The sequence below is a fragment of the Electrona antarctica genome (assembly GCF_951216825.1).
Source record: "Electrona antarctica genome assembly, contig: scaffold_369, whole genome shotgun sequence".
Classification (NCBI taxonomy): Eukaryota; Metazoa; Chordata; class Actinopteri; order Myctophiformes; family Myctophidae; genus Electrona; species Electrona antarctica.
Genome location: NW_027637054.1, coordinates 71,086 through 92,500, shown reverse-complemented (window position 1 = coordinate 92,500; position 21,415 = coordinate 71,086).

Genomic DNA, 21,415 nt, shown 5'->3' with positions numbered 1-21,415 from the left:
GCCTGTACAGTAAGTATTACAGTAAGCACTACAGCCTGTACAGTAAGTATTACAGTAAGCACTACAGCCTGTACAGTAAGTATTACAGTAAGCACTACAGCCTGTACAGTAAGTATTACAGTAAGCACTACAGCCTGTACAGTAAGTATTACAGTAAGCACTACAGCCTGTACAGTAAGTATTACAGTAAGCACTACAGCCTGTACAGTAAGTATTACAGTAAGCACTACAGCCTGTACAGTAAGTATTACAGTAAGCACTACAGCCTGTACAGTAAGTATTACAGTAAGCACTACAGCCTGTACAGTAAGTATTACAGTAAGCACTTCAGCGTGTACAGTAAGTATTACAGGAAGCACTACAGCCTGTACATAAGTACAGCAACCCAACTCACACGTAGCCTCTATGATGCAACACAAACAAACAAAACAAAAAATGCGGAAGACCTTCAAGGCTTCCCCGGAGCGGAGCGGAGCGGAGTGGAGTGGAGCGTGCTCTTATCAAAGCAAACCGTAAATAATATAACTCTTACCAACTGGCGTCCTGGAGCTGATACAGCCCATTGTGTAGCTGCTGCAGCACAGACTTTAAAGACGGGCAATCTGTTCCCTAATTTCTCTCTCTCTCTCTCTCTCTCTCTCTCTCTCTCTCTCTCTCTCTCTCTCTCTCTCTCACCTCATAGATTCGGAAAGCCACGTCGTATTCGGAGGTTCCGTTGGATTCCGCAGGGGGAGAGAGTCGCTCACACCGCTCTGGTGACGCCGAGGGCGGGGGAAAGTCCACACATCACTTCGGTTCTGCTTTTCTCCCCCCCCTTTTTTTTCTTTTCTTTTTCTTAATTGATTCTATGACTTATTAAATATATATATATATATATATATATGTATATATAGGCTACTTCAATTCTAACAATAACACGATCTTCATGTGCTCCGTGTTATCATTTCCAACCCCGGCTTGCAACAGCTCCAGTCCTGTATATGTTTTGACGAGTGATCCCGAGACACGTCACCGGTTGAAGGGATCGATGCCTGCGTGTCAGCACCAATGCGTGTGGACAGCGCTCTGTGGCGTTTCAGCACCAGGGCGGACGGACAGCGCTCTGTGGCGTTTCAGCACCAGGGCAGACGGACAGCGCTCTTCTGGGGTTCAGACTGAGTCAGACGAGGCATTATCGTAGACTGCAAGGCATTCTGCAGCCGCAGCGGCTCCTCTTTCGGCTCATAGACTGCAGGTTTCCCCCGTTAGTAGAGCTGCCCATTTCAACACCGTCCAGCAGCATGGAAGTGTTGACAGACACCGCGTTGTCCGCGTTCTGTGCTGCGCTGGCTGGTCAGCCGCTTGCTGGTCAGCCGCTGGTCAGCCGTTTCTCAAAATGCCAAAAACACTCTTGATACGAAAATCCAAATCCCACACGCTAAAAAACCGCCTTTATACAAACCGAGTTGAGTTTCCGCCTCCTTGTGTGTATTCTTCTCCTCCCTCCTACCGGGGAAAAGCGGAATGAGATGTGATTGGCTGGTGTCACCCAAGGGGCCAGTGTGATTGGCTGGTGTCACCACCACCACCTTGTGATTGGCTGGTGTCACCACCACCACCTTGTGATTGGCTGGTGTCACCACCACCTTGCATACTAGCATAGCCTATGGCCTATGGTCCACTGCTTATAACCCTTGTCCAGTTACTGCTTATAACCCTGGTCCAGTGCTTATAGTCCTGGTCCAGTGCTTATAGTCCTGGTCCAGAGCTTATAGTCCTGGTCCAGAGCTTATAGTCCTGGTCCAGAGCTTATAGTCCTGGTCCAGAGCTTATAGTCCTGGTCCAGTTACTGCTTATAACCCTGGTCCAGTGCTTATAGTCCTGGTCCAGAGCTTATAGTCCTGGTCCAGAGCTTATAGTCCTGGTCCAGAGCTTATAGTCCTGGTCCAGAGCTTATAGTCCTGGTCCATAGCTTATAACCCTGGTCCAGTGCTTATAGTCCTGGTCCAGAGCTTATAGTCCTGGTCCAGAGCTTATAGTCCTGGTCCAGAGCTTATAGTCCTGGTCCAGTGCTTATAGTCCTGGTCCATAGCGTATAACCCTGGTCCAGAGCTTATAGTCCTGGTCCAGTGCTTATAGTCCTGGTCCAGAGCTTATAGTCCTGGTCCAGAGCTTATAGTCCTGGTCCAGAGCTTATAGTCCTGGTCCAGAGCTTATAGTCCTGGTCCAGTGCTTATAGTCCTGGTCCATAGCTTATAACCCTGGTCCAGAGCTTATAGTCCTGGCCCAGAGCTTATAGTCCTGGTCCAGAGCTTGAAGTCCTGGTCCAGAGCTTATAGTCCTGGTCCAGTTACTGCTTATAGTCCTGGTCCAGAGCTTATAGTCCTGGTCCAGAGCTTATAGTCCTGGTCCAGAGCTTATAGTCCTGGTCCAGTTACTGCTTATAGTCCTGGTCCAGAGTTTATAGTCCTGGTCCAGAGCTTATAGTCCTGGTCCAGAGCTTATAGTCCTGGTCCAGAGCTTATAGTCCTGGTCCAGAGCTTATAGTCCTGGTCCAGAGCTTATAGTCCTGGTCCAGAGCTTATAGTCCTGGTCCAGTTACTGCTTATAGTCCTGGTCCAGAGCTTATAGTCCTGGTCCAGAGCTTATAGTCCTGGTCCAGAGTTTATAGTCCTGGTCCAGAGCTTATAGTCATGGTCCAGAGCTTATAGTCCTGGTTCAGAGCTTATAGGTTGAACCCCTGGTACAGCTACAGGCCTATAGAGCGTCGCAGTCCCGCCCCCTATACCATGGACCAGGAAATGATTATCTGTTCATTTTCCTCATAGACATTTCAGAACGTATTTATTTAAAGACGTTTACGCTGCGGACAAAGCCAACTCGAGTCGTGACAAATCATGACAACAAACACAATTTTTTGGGCCGAACAAATAATTAGAAAGAAGAAAAAAACGGCAGGTTACAACACTTAATTATTTGTTTGGTCCAAAATATTGTTTGTGTTGTCATGAGTTGTCACGACTCGAGTTGGCTTTGTCCGCGGCGTAACCGTCTTTAAATAAATACTTTTTGAAATGTCTATGGGAAAAATGCATTGAGATTAATTTCCTGGTCCATGGTAGGGGGCGGGACTGCAACGGTTCATAGAGCATCGCTGTCCCGCCCCCTTTCATGACGACACCAGGCCCAGTCCCGCCCCCTTTCATGACGACACCAGGCCCAGTCCCGCCCCCTTTCATGACAACGCCAGGCCCAGTCCCGCCCCCTTTCATGACAACGCCAGGCCCAGTCCCGCCCCCTTTCATGACGACACCAGGCCCAGTCCCGCCCCCTTTCATGACGACACCAGGCCCAGTCCCGCCCCCTTTCATGACGACGCCAGGCCCAGTCCCGCCCCCTTTCATGACGACACCAGGCCCAGTCCCGCCCCCTTTCATGACGACACCAGGCCCAGTCCCACCCCCTTTCATGACGACGCCAGGCCCAGTCCCGCCCCCTTTCATGACGACACCAGGCCCAGTCCCGCCCCCTTTCATGACGATGCCAGGCCCAGTCCCGCCCCCTTTCATGACGACGCCAGGCCCAGTCCCGCCCCCTTTCATGATGACGCCAGGCCCAGTCCCGCCCCCTTTCATGACGACGCCAGGTCCAGTCCCGCCCCCTTTCATGACGACACCAGGCCCAGTCCCGCCCCCTTTCATGACGACACCAGGCCCAGTCCCACCCCCTTTCATGACGACGCCAGGCCCAGTCCCGCCCCCTTTCATGACGACACCAGGCCCAGTCCCGCCCCCTTTCATGACGATGCCAGGCCCAGTCCCGCCCCCTTTCATGACGACGCCAGGCCCAGTCCCGCCCCCTTGCATGATGACGCCAGGCCCAGTCCCGCCCCCTTTCATGACGACGCCAGGTCCAGTCCCGCCCCCTTTCATGACGACGCCAGGCCCAGGAAATGAATCCCTAATGCATTTTTCCCATAAACATTTCAAAAAGTATTTATTTAAAGACCGTTTAATCGTCGTACGAAGCCAACTGGAGTCGTGACAAATCATGACAACAAACACAATATTTTGTGTTTGTTTCTAATTCTTTGTTTGACCCAAAACATTGTGTTTATTGTCATGATTTGTCACGACAAGAGTTGGCTTTGTCCGCGGCGTAAACGTCTTCAAATAAATATACTTTCTGAAAAGTCTATGAGGAAAAACAGGGATTTATTTTCCGGGTCTCTCGAGGGGGCGGGACTGCGACGCTCTATTGGCTGAGCCCCTGGGCTATACAGGCCTATAGGCTGTGTTGAAGTGGTCAAAACACACCCATTAGACTGTACCCCAAACAAACCACGCCCCTTAGCCTGTACCCCAAACAAACCACGCCCCTTAGCCTGTACCCCAAACAAACCACACCCATTGGACTGTACCCCAAACAAACCACACCCATTGGACTATGCCCGAAACAAACCACACCCTGCATTGGACTGTACCCCAAACAAACCACACCCATTAGACTGTACCCCAAACAAACCACACCCATTGGACTATTTCCCAAACAAACAACACCCTGCATTGGACTGTACCCCAAACAAACCACACCCATTAGACTGTACCCCAGTCTAGCTCAGGCTAGACCGAGGTGGTGGTGTCTGGTGGGGGCGGGGCTCAGGCTATACCGAGGTGGTGGTGTCTGGTGGGGGCGGGGCTCAGGCTAGACCGAGGTGGTGGTGTCTGGTGGGGGCGGGGCTCAGGCTAGACCGAGGTGGTGGTGTCTGGTGGGGGCGGGGCTCAGGCTAGACCGAGGTGGTGGTGTCTGGTGGGGGCGGGGCTCAGATTAGACCGAGGTGGTGGTGTCTGGTGGGGGCGGGGCTCAGGCTAGACCGAGGTGGTGGTGTCTGGGGGCGGGGCTCAGGCTAGACCGAGGTGGTGGTGTCTGGGGGCGGGGCTCAGGCTAGACCGAGGTGGTGGTGTCTGGGGGCGGGGCTCAGGCTAGACCGAGGTGGTGGTGTCTGGGGGCGGGGCTCAGGCTAGACCGAGGTGGTGGTGTCTGGGGGCGGGGCTCAGGCTAGACCGAGGTGGTGGTGTCTGGGGGCGGGGCTCAGGCTAGACCGAGGTGGTGGTGTCTGGCAAAACAATCTCCTATGATAATTGGCGTAGGAAGCAATAAGATGGCTGGCAGACAAAAGGCGACTGAACATTATGGGTCTGCTGGTCCACAAGATTCGATACACCACCAAGATTCCCATGTACCTGTCTAGATATATTAATGTTAACGAAGTCCACACCCACAACACCAGAGGGAGTGCAACGGACCATGTACAACCCAGGTTCGGCACAAACAAGGGACTAAATTATTTTCGCTCCTATGCCACCAAAATGTGGAACGCCCTACCAACAGTCATTAAGACATGTGAATCCCTTGACTCCTTCAAAACCGCTCTCAAAGGGCACCTACGGACGACTGCAATTCGAAACTGGCCCCCATAAAATCTGAATCCCCCCCCCCCACCACCGCCCACCCCTTTTTCCCCTCACTGTATATGTTTCTTTTCCCTTTTTACCTCCTTTATGATGAATTCCTGTTCTGTTCTTTGGCTATAGAAGTGTCTATTTGTACGTGTCTATTCGTACGTCTCTTAATGTTTTGATGAATTGAACATGGTGGACCCTGTTTTAAACAAGTGTAATGCTTAATTGGGTCGTCCACTCACAGTTAACAGTCTTTGTATTGAGTTTGTGCTTGAAATGTACTGTAATTCTGCAAACTGTTAATAACATTTTCAATCAATCAATCAAACGTCTCTAAATGTTTTGATGAATTGAACAAGGTGGACCCTCTTGTAAACAAGTGTAATGCTTTATGGTGTCGTCCACTCACAGTTAACAGTCTTTGTATTGAGTTTGTGCTTGAAATGTACTGTAATTCTGCAAACTGTTAATAAATATTTCAGTAATTCTGCAAACTGTTAATAAATATTTCAATCAATCAATCAATCAATTATATTGCTATTCGACTGCCACTAAGTTCAACCCGCCTTCCATCTGGTAGGGGGCGGGGCTGCCGGGCATTTAACCTTTTCCTAGCAAACCCAAGTTGCGGCAACAACATGAGGATAAGACTATCTGACCCCATCGGCACCTGCGTTTCACCGGTGCTCTGGCGCCATCTACAGGGAGTGTAGTGTAACAGCAGCCGGTGGCCTGTGGCGCAGTGTCGACTGTCTGCAGCCTCAGGCTGAGCTCACACCTTTCATGCAATTCTCTGCTCGTTGGATGCTCGTTGGATGCATGTTGTGTTGTGTCATGGCCGCCCAATGTATTGCCAATGGAGGTCACATGGTTTGACCCAACATTGTGTTGTGTGAGGGGGAGGGGCGCAGTCGTGCGCCCCTCCCCCTCACACAACACAATGTTGGGTCAAACCATGTGACCTCCATTGAAAATGCATTGGGCCGCTGGGCGGCCATGACACAACACCCAACGAGCACAGAGAATTGCATGAACCGTGTGAGCTCAGCCTTAGCAGGACCAGCGGTGGAAAAAGTACTCAATTGTTTTACTTAAGTAAAAGTACCAATACTGCAATTGAGAACTACTTCGTTACAAGTAAAAGTATTGAAAATGTACTAGTAAAAGTAAAATGTACTAGTAAAAGTACAAAAGTATCAGCATCAAAATGTACTTAGAGTACTAAAGGTAAAAGTACTCATTGTGCAGAATGTGCCATTTCACAAGTTCAAAATGTGTACAAAATCTATTGAAAATAGCAGATCTACAAGATCACAATACGTCGCGTTGCGATGCATTGTGAGCTTGTAGATCGGCTATTTTCAAAAGGCCGAAATGTATAGGGTTGAAGTGGTTAATGTATGTTTTCTAATCAAAATCGCCAAAGTAACTGGTGGTAAGTTTTCAAAAAATTGTAGTGGAGTAAAAGTACAAATGTTGTCTCTGAGATGTAGTGGAGTAGAAGTAAAAGTACTGAAAATTGGAAATACTCAAGTAAAGTACAAATACCTCACAATTGTACTTAAGTACAGTACTTAAGTAAAAGCACTTAGTTACTTTCCACCACTTCTACTGCACTAGGCTATATGCATACTTAGCAGATGCAAATACTGTACTTTTTACTCCACTACATTATTATTATTATTTTTTTAAAGATATTCTTTTGCGGCTTACGCCTTTTATTGGTTTTTGAAGGGACAGACAGTAGACTGACAGGAAACGGGAGAGAGATGGGGGAAGACATGCAGTAAAGGCCGTGTCGGGCTCGGGAGTCGAACCCGCGGCACACTGCGACTGGATTACCAGTCGGGTGCCCAGACGGTTACGCCACCGCCTGGGCCACTACACTGGATTACCAGTCGGGTGCCCAGACGGTTACGCCACCGCCTGGGCCTCTACATTATTATTTGACAGCTTTACACGTTATACTTTATAGATTTAGATTATTATTGCAATTTAAAATATATTTTAATATTTTTACTCAATAAAAGGTTTGATTACATGTGACATTTACATGAGTATTTCTACATGTGGTAGGGCTACTTTTTCTTAAAAAACAAGAAAATGTAAGTTCTCTCATAAAGATTTTAGTCGATTAAATCTACAGTTGATTATGTATTTGGACAGTCTTGATGGTGTTATAATGGTAGATTTTACACTTGGTTGCATGCTGAAAATAGCCGATCTACAAGCTCACAACCCGTCACAGCACGGCACGTTGTGAGCTTGTAGATCTGCCATTTGACTTGTGCGCAACCAAACTACGGTCTCAATTTGTTGAGAAATTGTCAATGTATTTATTCTCAGTCTTAGTAATCATAACTTCGTTCTTATTTAGTTTTCGGCCATGAAAAAAGGTATTCGCCGAAAAAACGTCATCACAGATTTAGTCGACAAAAACAACTGATCAAATAAGGAGAAGCCGGGCAAAAATAGATGTGTTCATCTTTAACACGTCACGCATCTCCCTCTCATCATCATCTCAGGATGGAAGACAGAAAACACATGCTGACATCCGACTGATCATGCTGAATTTAAATCCCAATGTAGCATTTATTATTAGGCCATTTTGATTATAAGGCTTTAATCACTTCACAACAGAAGGTGCAAAATCATCTCATATTTGTTGCAAAGGGTTTAATAGCTTCAGTAAAAAGCCTGCCATTAGTATACAGTACTTTGGTCCACTGTTTACGGATAATGATTTGCATATAGAGCATGTGACTGAGTTCAGAATATTGAATTGGCAGCAGACTTTTTGTATGTTGGATTGAGTAGAAGACAAAGATCATATGAAGTTAATTTACACTCTCATCACACTGCACTGAGTATACAGATCTACGAGCTAAGCTGTAGATCTGTGGATTTTTGACAAGCGACACAGACATACTATATAGGATTATGAATGGGCTCTATGCACACATGAATAACTATATAGGATTATGAATGGGCTCTATGCACACATGAATAACTATATAGGATTATGAATGGGCTCTATGCACACATGAATAACTATATAGGATTATGAATGGGCTCTATGCACACATGAATAACTCTTCCTACTTCTGGGGCCACTTCCTATCTACTTCCTTCACAGCTGTGATTGATTAGGGCTCTGTTCCATTTAGTGTGCAGTGGTTCTGAAACCATTTCATTTCAAGGACCCCTCCATAACTCTGAGAGTGTACAAAAGGAACCAAATGGACCCCTAAGGGTCCACTCTGGTTCCATGTGTACACTCTCAGAGTTACACACCCGTACGGCGCCATGTGGAACCCACTCGAGAACACTTTGAGACCCACTGGTGTAGCCAGAGTGGTTCCAGAGAACCGACACGCACAATATCAGCACCCTGACTCTGTTTGACCAGAATGGAACAGAGCCTTCATTAGTAGCATTAACACTGACTCTGTTTGACCAGAATGGAACAGAGCCTTCATTAACATCATTAACACTGACTCTGCTTGACCAGAATGGAACAGAGCCTTCATTAGTATCATTAACACTGACTCTGTTTGACCAGAATGGAACAGAGCCTTCATTAGTATCATTAACACTGACTCTGCTTGACCAGAATGGAACAGAGCCTTCATTAACATCATTAACACTGACTCTGCTTGACCAGAATGGAACAGAGCCTTCATTAGTATCATTAACACTGACTCTGTTTGACCAGAATGGAACAGAGCCTTCATCAGTATCATTAACACTCACTCTGTTTGACCAGAATGGAACAGAGCCTTCATTAGTATCATTAACACTGACTCTGTTTGACCAGAATGGAACAGAGCCTTCATTAGTATCATTAACACTGACTCTGTTTGACCAGAATGGAACAGAGCCTTCATTAGTATCATTAACACTGACTCTGTTTGACCAGAATGGAACAGAGCCTTCATTAACATCATTAACACTGACTCTGTTCGACCAGAATGGAACAACAGAGCATGGTGTCACCAGAGTTAGTGTCAAAGTGTCCTTGAGCAAGACACTGAACCCCTAATTGCTCCTTAGCTCTGGTCCATAGCTTTCTACTGCTTCTACGATTCTGCCCTGCAATATAAGGCTATGGCACTTTCAGTTTTAAATCTCAAATCGAAATCAGACCAGCCTCTCCTATTTAGCGTATTTTAAAAGAACGTTTTTGCTACTCACCAAAACAAAGGCGGGTTGTGTCATTAGAAAGCCTACTTTCCTTAGTGGACGCACTCTGAGCCCCCCACCACACGTATAAACGGTACTTTTTGGCCAGAAAGGGATTTTCTTTCACCGGAGGAAAAATATTCTCTATGAGGCAGTTCTCTGGGCAATATCGGTAGAGGGCGCAGCGGAGTAATTAAAAGTACTTTTTTTCCCGGTGGAAACAAAATCCCTTTTTGGCCAAAAAGTACCGTTTATACGTGTGGTGGGGGGCTCAGAGTGCGTCCACTAAGGAAAGTAGGCTTTCTAATGACACAACCCGCCTTTGTTTTGGTGAGTAGCAAAAACGTTCTTTTAAAATACGCTAAAGAGGAGAGGCTGGTCTGATTTAGATTTGAGATTTAAAACTGAAAGTGCCATAGCCTTATACTGCAGGGCAGAATCGTAGAAGGAGTAGAATGCTATGGACCAGAGCTAATTGCTCCTGAGGTGCTGGTTGGTGCCTTTGCATGTATGGTTTCCTCCGCCATCGGTGTGTGAATGGGTGAATGTAATGCACACTCTATGTAAAGGTGTGTGAATGTGTGTGTGAATGGGTGAATGTAATGCACAATCTATGTAAAGGTGTGTGAATGTGTGTATGAATGGGTGAATGTAATGCACAATCTATGTAAAGGTGTGTGAATGTGTCGGTGAATGGGTGAATGTAATGCACAATCTATGTAAAGGTGTGTGAATGTGTGTGTGAATGGGTGAATGTAATGCACACTCTATGTAAAGGTGTGTGAATGTGTCTGTGAATGGGTGAATGTAATGCACACTCTATGTAAAGGTGTGTGAATGTGTGTGTGAATGGGTGAATGTAATGCACAATCTATGTAAAGGTGTGTGAATGTGTGTGTGAATGGGTGAATGTAATGCACAATCTATGTAAAGGTGTGTGAATGTGTGTGTGAATGGGTGAATGCAATGCACAATCTATGTAAAGGTGTGTGCATGTGTGTGAATGGGTGAATGTAATGCACCATCTATGTAAAGGTGTGTGCATGTGTGTGTGAATGGGTGAATGTAATGCACCATCTATGTAAAGGTGTGTGAATGGGTGAATGTAATGCAGTCTATGTAAAGGTGTGTGAATGTGTGTGTGTGAATGGGTGAATGTAATGCACAATCTATGTAAAGGTGTGTGAATGTGTGTGTGAATGGGTGAATGTAATGCACAATCTATGTAAAGGTGTGTGAATGTGTGTGTGAATGGGTGAATGTAATGCACAGTCTATGTAAAGGTGTGTGAATGTGTGTGTGAATGGGTGAATGTAATGCACAGTCTATGTAAAGGTGTGTGAATGTGTGTGTGAATGGGTGAATGTAATGCACAGTCTATGTAAAGGTGTGTGAATGTGTGTGTGAATGGGTGAATGTAATGCACACTCTATGTAAAGGTGTGTGAATGTGTGTGTGAATGTGTGAATGTAATGCACCATCTATGTAAAGGTGTGTGAATGTGTGTGTGAATGTGTGAATGTAATGCACCATCTATGTAAAGGTGTGTGAATGTGTGTGTGAATGGGTGAATGTAATGCACAGTCTATGTAAAGGTGTGTGAATGGGTGAATGTAATGCACCATCTATGTAAAGGTGTGTGAATGTGTGTGTGAATCGGTCAATGTAATGCACAATCTATGTAAAGGTGTGTGAATGTGTGTGTGAATGGGTGAATGTAATGCACAGTCTATGTAAAGGTGTGTGAATGTGTGTGTGAATGGGTGAATGTAATGCACAGTCTATGTAAAGGTGTGTGAATGTGTGTGTGAATGGGTGAATGTAATGCACAGTCTATGTAAAGGTGTGTGAATGTGTGTGTGAATGGGTGAATGTAATGCACAGTCTATGTAAAGGTGTGTGAATGTGTGTGTGAATGTGTGAATGTAATGCACAGTCTATGTAAAGGTGTGTGCATGTGTGTGTGAATGGGTGAATGTAATGCACAGTCTATGTAAAGGTGTGTGAATGGGTGAATGTAATGCACAGTCTATGTAAAGGTGTGTGAATGTGTGTGTGAATGGGTGAATGTAATGCACAGTCTATGTAAAGGTGTGTGAATGGGTGAATGTAATGCACAGTCTATGTAAAGCGCCTTGGATAAAGGCGCTTTATAAATGCACCATTTACCATTTAGCCTTCATTAGTATCAGCGGTAACACCTGTGAAGGCGGTATAGGGATTGAGGGGCCCCAGGTTATTTACAAAATGGCGTGCGTGCGTGCATAGAGCCATGCATATTAACACACGTGCAGCACACACACACTCTCTCAGTGCAGCATGGCGGTGAGCGTGGCAGTCAGGAGCGCTGCCACTAAGTTCAACCCGCCTTCCATCTGGTAGGGGGCGGGGCTGCCGGGCATTTAACCTTTTCCTAGCAAACCCAAGTTGCGGCAACAACATGAGGATAAGACTATCTGACCCCATCGGCACCTGCGTTTCACCGGTGCTCTGGCGCCATCTACAGGGAGTGTAGTGTAACAGCAGCCGGTGGCCTGTGGCGCAGTGTCGACTGTCTGCAGCCTCAGCAGGACCAGTGGTGGAAAAAGTACTCAATTGTTTTACTTAAGTAAAAGTACCAATACTGCAATTGAGAACTACTTCGTTACAAGTAAAAGTATTGAAAATGTACTAGTAAAAGTAAAATGTACTAGTAAAAGTAAAATGTACTAGTAAAAGTACAAAAGTATCAGCATCAAAATGTACTTAGAGTACTAAAGGTAAAAGTACTCATTGTGCAGAATGTGCCATTTCACAAGTTCAAAATGTGTACAAAATCTATTGAAAATAGCAGATCTACAAGCTCACAATACATCGCGTTGCGATGCATTGTGAGCTTGTAGATCGGCTAATGTATGTTTTCTAATCAAAATCGCCAAAGTAACTGGTGGTAAGTTTTCAAAAAATTGTAGTGGAGTAAAAGTACAAATGTTGTCTCTGAGATGTAGTGGAGTAGAAGTAAAAGTACTGAAAATTGGAAATACTCAAGTAAAGTACAAATACCTCACAATTGTACTTAAGTACAGTACTTAAGTAAAAGCACTTAGTTACTTTCCACCACTTCTACTGCACTAGGCTATATGCATACTTAGCAGATGCAAATACTGTACTTTTTACTCCACTACATTATTATTTTATTTTTTTAAAGATATTTCTTTGCGGCTTACGCCTTTTATTGGTTTTTGAAGGGACAGACAGTAGACTGACAGGAAACGGGAGAGAGCTGGGGGAAGACATGCAGTAAAGGCCGTGTCGGGCTCGGGAGTCGAACCCGCGGCACACTGCGACTGGATTACCAGTCGGGTGCCCAGACGGTTACGCCACCGCCTGGGCCACTACACTGGATTACCAGTCGGGTGCCCAGACGGTTACGCCACCGCCTGGGCCTCTACATTATTATTTGACAGCTTTACACGTTATACTTTATAGATTTAGATTATTATTGCAATTTAAAATATATTTTAATATTTTTACTCAATAAAAGGTTTGATTACATGTGACATTTACATGAGTATTTCTACATGTGGTAGGGCTACTTTTTCTTAAAAAACAAGAAAATCTAAGTTCTCTCATAAAGATTTTAGTCGATTAAATCTACAGTTGATTATGTATTTGGACAGTCTTGATGGTGTTATAATGGTAGATTTTACACTTAGTTGCATGCTGAAAATAGCCGATCTACAAGCTCACAACCCGTCACAGCACGGCACGTTGTGAGCTTGTAGATCTGCCATTTGACTTGTGCGCAACCAAACTACGGTCTCAATTTGTTGAGAAATTGTCAATGTATTTATTCTCAGTCTTAGTAATCATAACTTCGTTCTTATTTAGTTTTCGGCCATGAAAAAAGGTATTCGCCGAAAAAACGTCATCACAGATTTAGTCGACAAAAACAACTGATCAAATAAGGAGAAGCCGGGCAAAAATAGATGTGTTCATCTTTAACACGTCACGCATCTCCCTCTCATCATCATCTCAGGATGGAAGACAGAAAACACATGCTGACATCCGACTGATCATGCTGAATTTAAATCCCAATGTAGCATTTATTATTAGGCCATTTTGATTATAAGGCTTTAATCACTTCACAACAGAAGGTGCAAAATCATCTCATATTTGTTGCAAAGGGTTTAATAGCTTCAGTAAAAAGCCTGCCATTAGTATACAGTACTTTGGTCCACTGTTTACGGATAATGATTTGCATATAGAGCATGTGACTGAGTTCAGAATATTGAATTGGCAGCAGACTTTTTGTATGTTGGATTGAGTAGAAGACAAAGATCATATGAAGTTAATTTACACTCTCATCACACTGCACTGAGTATACAGATCTACGAGCTAAGCTGTAGATCTGTGGATTTATGACAAGCGACACAGACATACTATATAGGATTATTAATGGGCTCTATGCACACATGAATAACTCTATATAGGATTATGAATGGGCTCTATGCACACATGAATAACTATATAGGATTATGAATGGGCTCTATGCACACATGAATAACTATATAGGATTATGAATGGGCTCTATGCACACATGAATAACTATATAGGATTATGAATGGGCTCTATGCACACATGAATAACTCTTCCTACTTCTGGGGCCACTTCCTATCTACTTCCTTCACAGCTGTGATTGATTAGGGCTCTGTTCCATTTAGTGTGCAGTGGTTCTGAAACCATTTCCTTTCAAGGACCCCTCCATAACTCTGAGAGTGTACAAAAGGAACCAAATGGACCCCTAAGGGTCCACTCTGGTTCCATGTGTACACTCTCAGAGTTACACACCCGTACGGCGCCATGTGGAACCCACTCGAGAACACTTTGAGACCCACTGGTGTAGCCAGAGTGGTTCCAGAGAACCGACACGCACAATATCAGCACCCTGACTCTGTTTGACCAGAATGGAACAGAGCCTTCATTAGCATCATTAACACTGACTCTGTTTGGCCAGAATGGAACAGAGCCTTCATTAGTAGCACTAACACTGACTCTGTTTGACCAGAATGGAACAGAGCCTTCATTAGTAGCATTAACACTGACTCTGTTTGACCAGAATGGAACAGAGCCTTCATTAGTATCATTAACACAGACTCTGTTTGACCAGAATGGAACAGAGCCTTCATTAGTGTCATTAACACTGACTCTGTTTGACCAGAATGGAACAGAGCCTTCATTAGTATCATTAAGACTGACTCTGCTTGACCAGAATGGAACAGAGCCTTCATTAGTATCATTAACACTTACTCTGTTTGACCAGAATGGAACAGAGCCTTCATTAGTGTCATTAACACTGACTCTGTTTGCCCAGAATGGAACAACAGAGCCTTCATTGGTATCATTAACACTGACTCTGTTTGACCAGAATGGAACAACAGAGCCTTCATTAGTATCATTAACACTGACTCTGTTTGACCAGAATGGAACAGAGCCTTCATTAGTATCATTAACACTGACTCTGTTTGACCAGAATGGAACAGAGCCTTCATTAGTATCATTAACACTGACTCTGTTTGACCAGAATGGAACAGAGCCTTCATTAGCATCATTAACACTGACTCTGTTTGCCCAGAATGGAACAACAGAGCCTTCATTAGTATCATTAACACTGACTCTGTTTGACCAGAATGGAACAGAGCCTTCATTAGCATCATTAACACTGACTCTGTTTGACCAGAATGGAACAACAGAGCATGGTGTCACCAGAGTTAGTGTCAAAGTGTCCTTGAGCAAGACACTGAACCCCTAATTGCTCCTTAGCTCTGGTCCATAGCTTTCTACTGCTTCTACGATTCTGCCCTGCAGTATAAGGCTATGGCACTTTCAGTTTTAAATCTCAAATCGAAATCAGACCAGCCTCTCCTATTTAGCGTATTTTAAAAGAACGTTTTTGCTACTCACCAAAACAAAGGCGGGTTGTGTCATTAGAAAGCCTACTTTCCTTAGTGGACGCACTCTGAGACCCCCACCACACGTATAAACGTCCCAGGGGGGACGGGGAAAGGGATTTTCTTTCACCGGAGGAAAAATATTCTCTATGAGGCAGTTCTCTGGGCAATATCGGTAGAGGGCGCAGCGGAGTAATTAAAAGTACTTTTTTTCCCGGTGGAAACAAAATCCCTTTTTGGCCAAAAAGTACCGTTTATACGTGTGGTGGGGGGCTCAGAGTGCGTCCACTAAGGAAAGTAGGCTTTCTAATGACACAACCCGCCTTTGTTTTGGTGAGTAGCAAAAACGTTCTTTTAAAATACGCTAAAGAGGAGAGGCTGGTCTGATTTAGATTTGAGATTTAAAACTGAAAGTGCCATAGCCTTATACTGCAGGGCAGAATCGTAGAAGCAGTAGAAGGCTATGGACCAGAGCTAATTGCTCCTGAGGTGCTGGTTGGTACCTTTGCATGTATGGTTTCCTCCGCCATCGGTGTGTGAATGGGTGAATGTAATGCACACTCTATGTAAAGGTGTGTGAATGTGTGTGTGAATGGGTGAATGTGATGCACAGTCTATGTAAAGGTGTGTGAATGTGTGTGTGAATGGGTGAATGTAATGCACAGTCTATGTAAAGGTGTGTGCATGTGTGTGTGAATGGGTGAATGTAATGCACAGTCTATGTAAAGGTGTGTGAATGTGTGTGTGAATGGGTGAATGTAATGCACAGTCTATGTAAAGGTGTGTGAATGTGTGTGTGAATGGGTGAATGTAATGCACAATCTATGTAAAGGTGTGTGCATGTGTGTGTGAATGGGTGAATGTAATGCACCATCTATGTAAAGGTGTGTGAATGTGTGTGTGAATGGGTGAATGTAATGCACAGTCTATGTAAAGGTGTGTGAATGTGTGTGTGAATGGGTGAATGTAATGCACAGTCTATGTAAAGGTGTGTGAATGTGTGTGTGAATGGGTGAATGTAATGCACAGTCTATGTAAAGGTGTGTGAATGTGTGTGTGAATGGGTGAATGTGATGCACAGTCTATGTAAAGGTGTGTGAATGTGTGTGTGAATGGGTGAATGTAATGCACAGTCTATGTAAAGGTGTGTGCATGTGTGTGTGAATGGGTGAATGTAATGCACAGTCTATGTAAAGGTGTGTGAATGTGTGTGTGAATGGGTGAATGTAATGCACAGTCTATGTAAAGGTGTGTGAATGTGTGTGTGAATGGGTGAATGTAATGCACAGTCTATGTAAAGGTGTGTGCATGTGTGTGTGAATGGGTGAATGTAATGCACAGTCTATGTAAAGGTGTGTGAATGTGTGTGTGAATGGGTGAATGTAATGCACAGTCTATGTAAAGGTGTGTGAATGTGTGTGTGAATGGGTGAATGTAATGCACAATCTATGTAAAGGTGTGTGAATGTGTGTGTGAATGGGTGAATGTAATGCACAGTCTATGTAAAGGTGTGTGAATGTGTGTGTGAATGGGTGAATGTAATGCACAGTCTATGTAAAGGTGTGTGAATGTGTGTGTGAATGGGTGAATGTAATGCACAATCTATGTAAAGGTGTGTGAATGGGTGAATGTAATGCACAGTCTATGTAAAGCGCCTTGGATAAAGGCGCTTTATAAATGCACCATTTACCATTTAGCCTTCATTAGTATCAGCGGTAACACCTGTGAAGGCGGTATAGGGATTGAGGGGCCCCAGGTTATTTACAAAATGGCGTGCGTGCGTGCATAGAGCCATGCATATTAACACACGTGCAGCACACACACACTCTCTCAGTGCAGCATGGCGGTGAGCGTGGCAGTCAGGAGCGCTGCCACTAAGTTCAACCCGCCTTCCATCTGGTAGGGGGCGGGGCTGCCGGGCATTTAACCTTTTCCTAGCAAACCCAAGTTGCGGCAACAACATGAGGATAAGACTATCTGACCCCATCGGCACCTGCGTTTCACCGGTGCTCTGGCGCCATCTACAGGGAGTGTAGTGTAACAGCAGCCGGTGGCCTGTGGCGCAGTGTCGACTGTCTGCAGCCTCAGCAGGACCAGCGGTGGAAAAAGTACTCAATTGTTTTACTTAAGTAAAAGTACCAATACTGCAATTGAGAACTACTTCGTTACAAGTAAAAGTATTGAAAATGTACTAGTAAAAGTAAAATGTACTAGTAAAAGTAAAATGTACTAGTAAAAGTACAAAAGTATCAGCATCAAAATGTACTTAGAGTACTAAAGGTAAAAGTACTCATTGTGCAGAATGTGCCATTTCACAAGTTCAAAATGTGTACAAAATCTATTGAAAATAGCAGATCTACAAGATCACAATACGTCGCGTTGCGATGCATTGTGAGCTTGTAGATCGGCTATTTTCAAAAGGCCGAAATGTATAGGGTTGAAGTGGTTAATGTATGTTTTCTAATCAAAATCGCCAAAGTAACTGGTGGTAAGTTTTCAAAAAATTGTAGTGGAGTAAAAGTACAAATGTTGTCTCTGAGATGTAGTGGAGTAGAAGTAAAAGTACTGAAAATTGGAAATACTCAAGTAAAGTACAAATACCTCACAATTGTACTTAAGTACAGTACTTAAGTAAAAGCACTTAGTTACTTTCCACCACTTCTACTGCACTAGGCTATATGCATACTTAGCAGATGCAAATACTGTACTTTTTACTCCACTACATTATTATTTATTTTTTTAAAGATATTTTTTTGCGGCTTACGCCTTTTATTGGTTTTTGAAGGGACAGACAGTAGGCTGACAGGAAACGGGAGAGAGATGGGGGAAGACATGCAGTAAAGGCCGTGTCGGGCTCGGGAGTCGAACCCGCGGCACACTGCGACTGGATTACCAGTCGGGTGCCCAGACGGTTACGCCACCGCCTGGGCCACTACACTGGATTACCAGTCGGGTGCCCAGACGGTTACGCCACCGCCTGGGCCTCTACATTATTATTACCAGTCGGGTGCCCAGACGGTTACGCCACCGCCTGGGCACCCGACTGGATTACCAGTCGGGTGCCCAGACGGTTACGCCACCGCCTGGGCCTGGATTACCAGTCGGGTGCCCAGACGGTTACGCCACCGCCTGGGCCTGGATTACCAGTCGGGTGCCCAGACGGTTACGCCACCGCCTGGGCCTGGATTACCAGTCGGGTGCCCAGACGGTTACGCCACCGCCTGGGCCACTACACTGGATTACCAGTCGGGTGCCCAGACGGTTACGCCACCGCCTGGGCCACTACACTGGATTACCAGTCGGGTGCCCAGACGGTTACGCCACCGCCTGGGCCACTACACTGGATTACCAGTCGGGTGCCCAGACGGTTACGCCACCGCCTGGGCATGGATTACCAGTCGGGTGCCCAGACGGTTACGCCACCGCCTGGGCCACTACACTGGATTACCAGTCGGGTGCCCAGACGGTTACGCCACCGCCTGGGCATGGATTACCAGTCGGGTGCCCAGACGGTTACGCCACCGCCTGGGCCACTACACTGGATTACCAGTCGGGTGCCCAGACGGTTACGCCACCGCCTGGGACACTACATTATTATTTGACAGCTTTACACGTTATACTTCATAGATTTAGATTATTATTGCAATTTAAAAGGTAAATAAAAGGTTTGAATACATGTGACATTTACATGAGTATTTCTACATGTGGTAGGGCTACTTTTTCTTAAAAAACAAGAAAATCTAAGTTCTCTCATAAAGATTTTAGTCGATTAAATCTACAGTTGATTTTGTCCACTATGTATTTGGACAGTCTTGATGGTGTTATAATGGTAGATTTTACACTTGGTTGCATGCTGAAAATAGCCGATCTACAAGCTCACAACCCGTCACAGCACGGCACGTTGTGAGCTTGTAGATCTGCTATTTGACTTGTGCGCAACCAAACTACGGTCTCAATTTGTTGAGAAATTGTCAATGTATTTATTCTCAGTCTTAGTAATCATAACTACGTTCTTATTTAGTTTTCGGCCATGAAAAAAGGTATTCGCCGAAAAAACGTCATCACAGATTTAGTCGACAAAAACAACAGATCAAATAAGGAGAAGCCGGGCAAAAATAGATGTGTTCATCTTTAACACGTCACGCATCTCCCTCTCATCATCATCTCAGGATGGAAGACAGAAAACACATGCTGACATCCGACTGATCATGCTGAATTTAAATCCCAATGTAGCATTTATTATTAGGCCATTTTGATTATAAGGCTTTAATCACTTCACAACAGAAGGTGCAAAATCATCTCATATTTGTTGCAAAGGGTTTAATAGCTTCAGTAAAAAGCCTGCCATTCGTATACAGTACTTTGGTCCACTGTTTACGGATAATGATTTGCATATAGAGCATGTGACTGAGTTCAGAATATTGAATTGGCAGCAGACTTTTTGTATGTTGGATTGAGTAGAAGACAAAGATCATATGAAGTTAATTTACACTCTCATCACACTGCACTGAGTATACAGATCTACGAGCTAAGCTGTAGATCTGTGGATTTTTGACAAGCGACACAGACATACTATATAGGATTATGAATGGGCTCTATGCACACATGAATAACTATATAGGATTATGAATGGGCTCTATGCACACATGAATAACTCTATAGGATTATGAATGGGCTCTATGCACACATGAATAACTCTATAGGATTATGAATGGGCTCTATGCACACATGAATAACTATATAGGATTATGAATGGTCTCTATGCACACATGAATAACTCTATAGGATTATGAATGGGCTCTATGCACACATGAATAACTCTATATAGGATTATGAATGGGCTCTATGCACACATGAATAACTCTATATAGGATTATGAATGGGCTCTATGCACACATGAATAACTCTATAGGATTATGAATGGGCTCTATGCACACATGAATAACTCTATAGGATTATGAATGGGCTCTATGCACACATGAATAACTCTATATAGGATTATGAATGGGCTCTATGCACACATGAATAACTCTATATAGGATCATTAATGGGCTCTATGCACACATGAATAACTCCTCCTACTTCTGGGGCCACTTCCTATATACTTCCTTCACAGGTGTGATTGATTAGGGCTCTGTTCCATTTAGTGTGCAGTGGTTCTGAAACCATTTCATTTCAAGGACCCCTCCATAACTCTGAGAGTGTACAAAAGGAACCAAATGGACCCCTAAGGGTCCACTCTGATTCCATGTGTACACTCTCAGAGTTACACACCCCACTCGAGAACACTTTGAGACCCACTGGTGTAGCCAGAGTGGTTCCAGAGAACCGACACGCACAATATCAGCACCCTGACTCTGTTTGACCAGAATGGAACAGAGCCTTCATTAGTAGCATTCACAATGACTCTGTTTGACCAGAATGGAACAGAGCCTTCATTAGTAGCATTAACACTGACTCTGTTTGACCAGAATGGAACAGAGCCTTCATTAGTATCATTAACACTGACTCTGCTTGACCAGAATGGAACAGAGCCTTCATTAGAATCATTAACACTGACTCTGTTTGACCAGAATGGAACAGAGCCTTCATTAGTATCATTAACACTGACTCTGTTTGACCAGAATGGAACAGAGCCTTCATTAGTATCATTAACACTGACTGTTTGACCAGAATGGAACAGAGCCTTCGTTAGCATAATTAACACTGACTCTGCTTGACCAGAATGGAACAGAGCCTTCATTAGTATCATTAACACTGACTCTGTTTGACCAGAATGGAACAGAGCCTTCGTTAGCATCATTAACACTGACTCTGTTTGACCAGAATGGAACAGAGCCTTCATTAGTATCATTAACACTC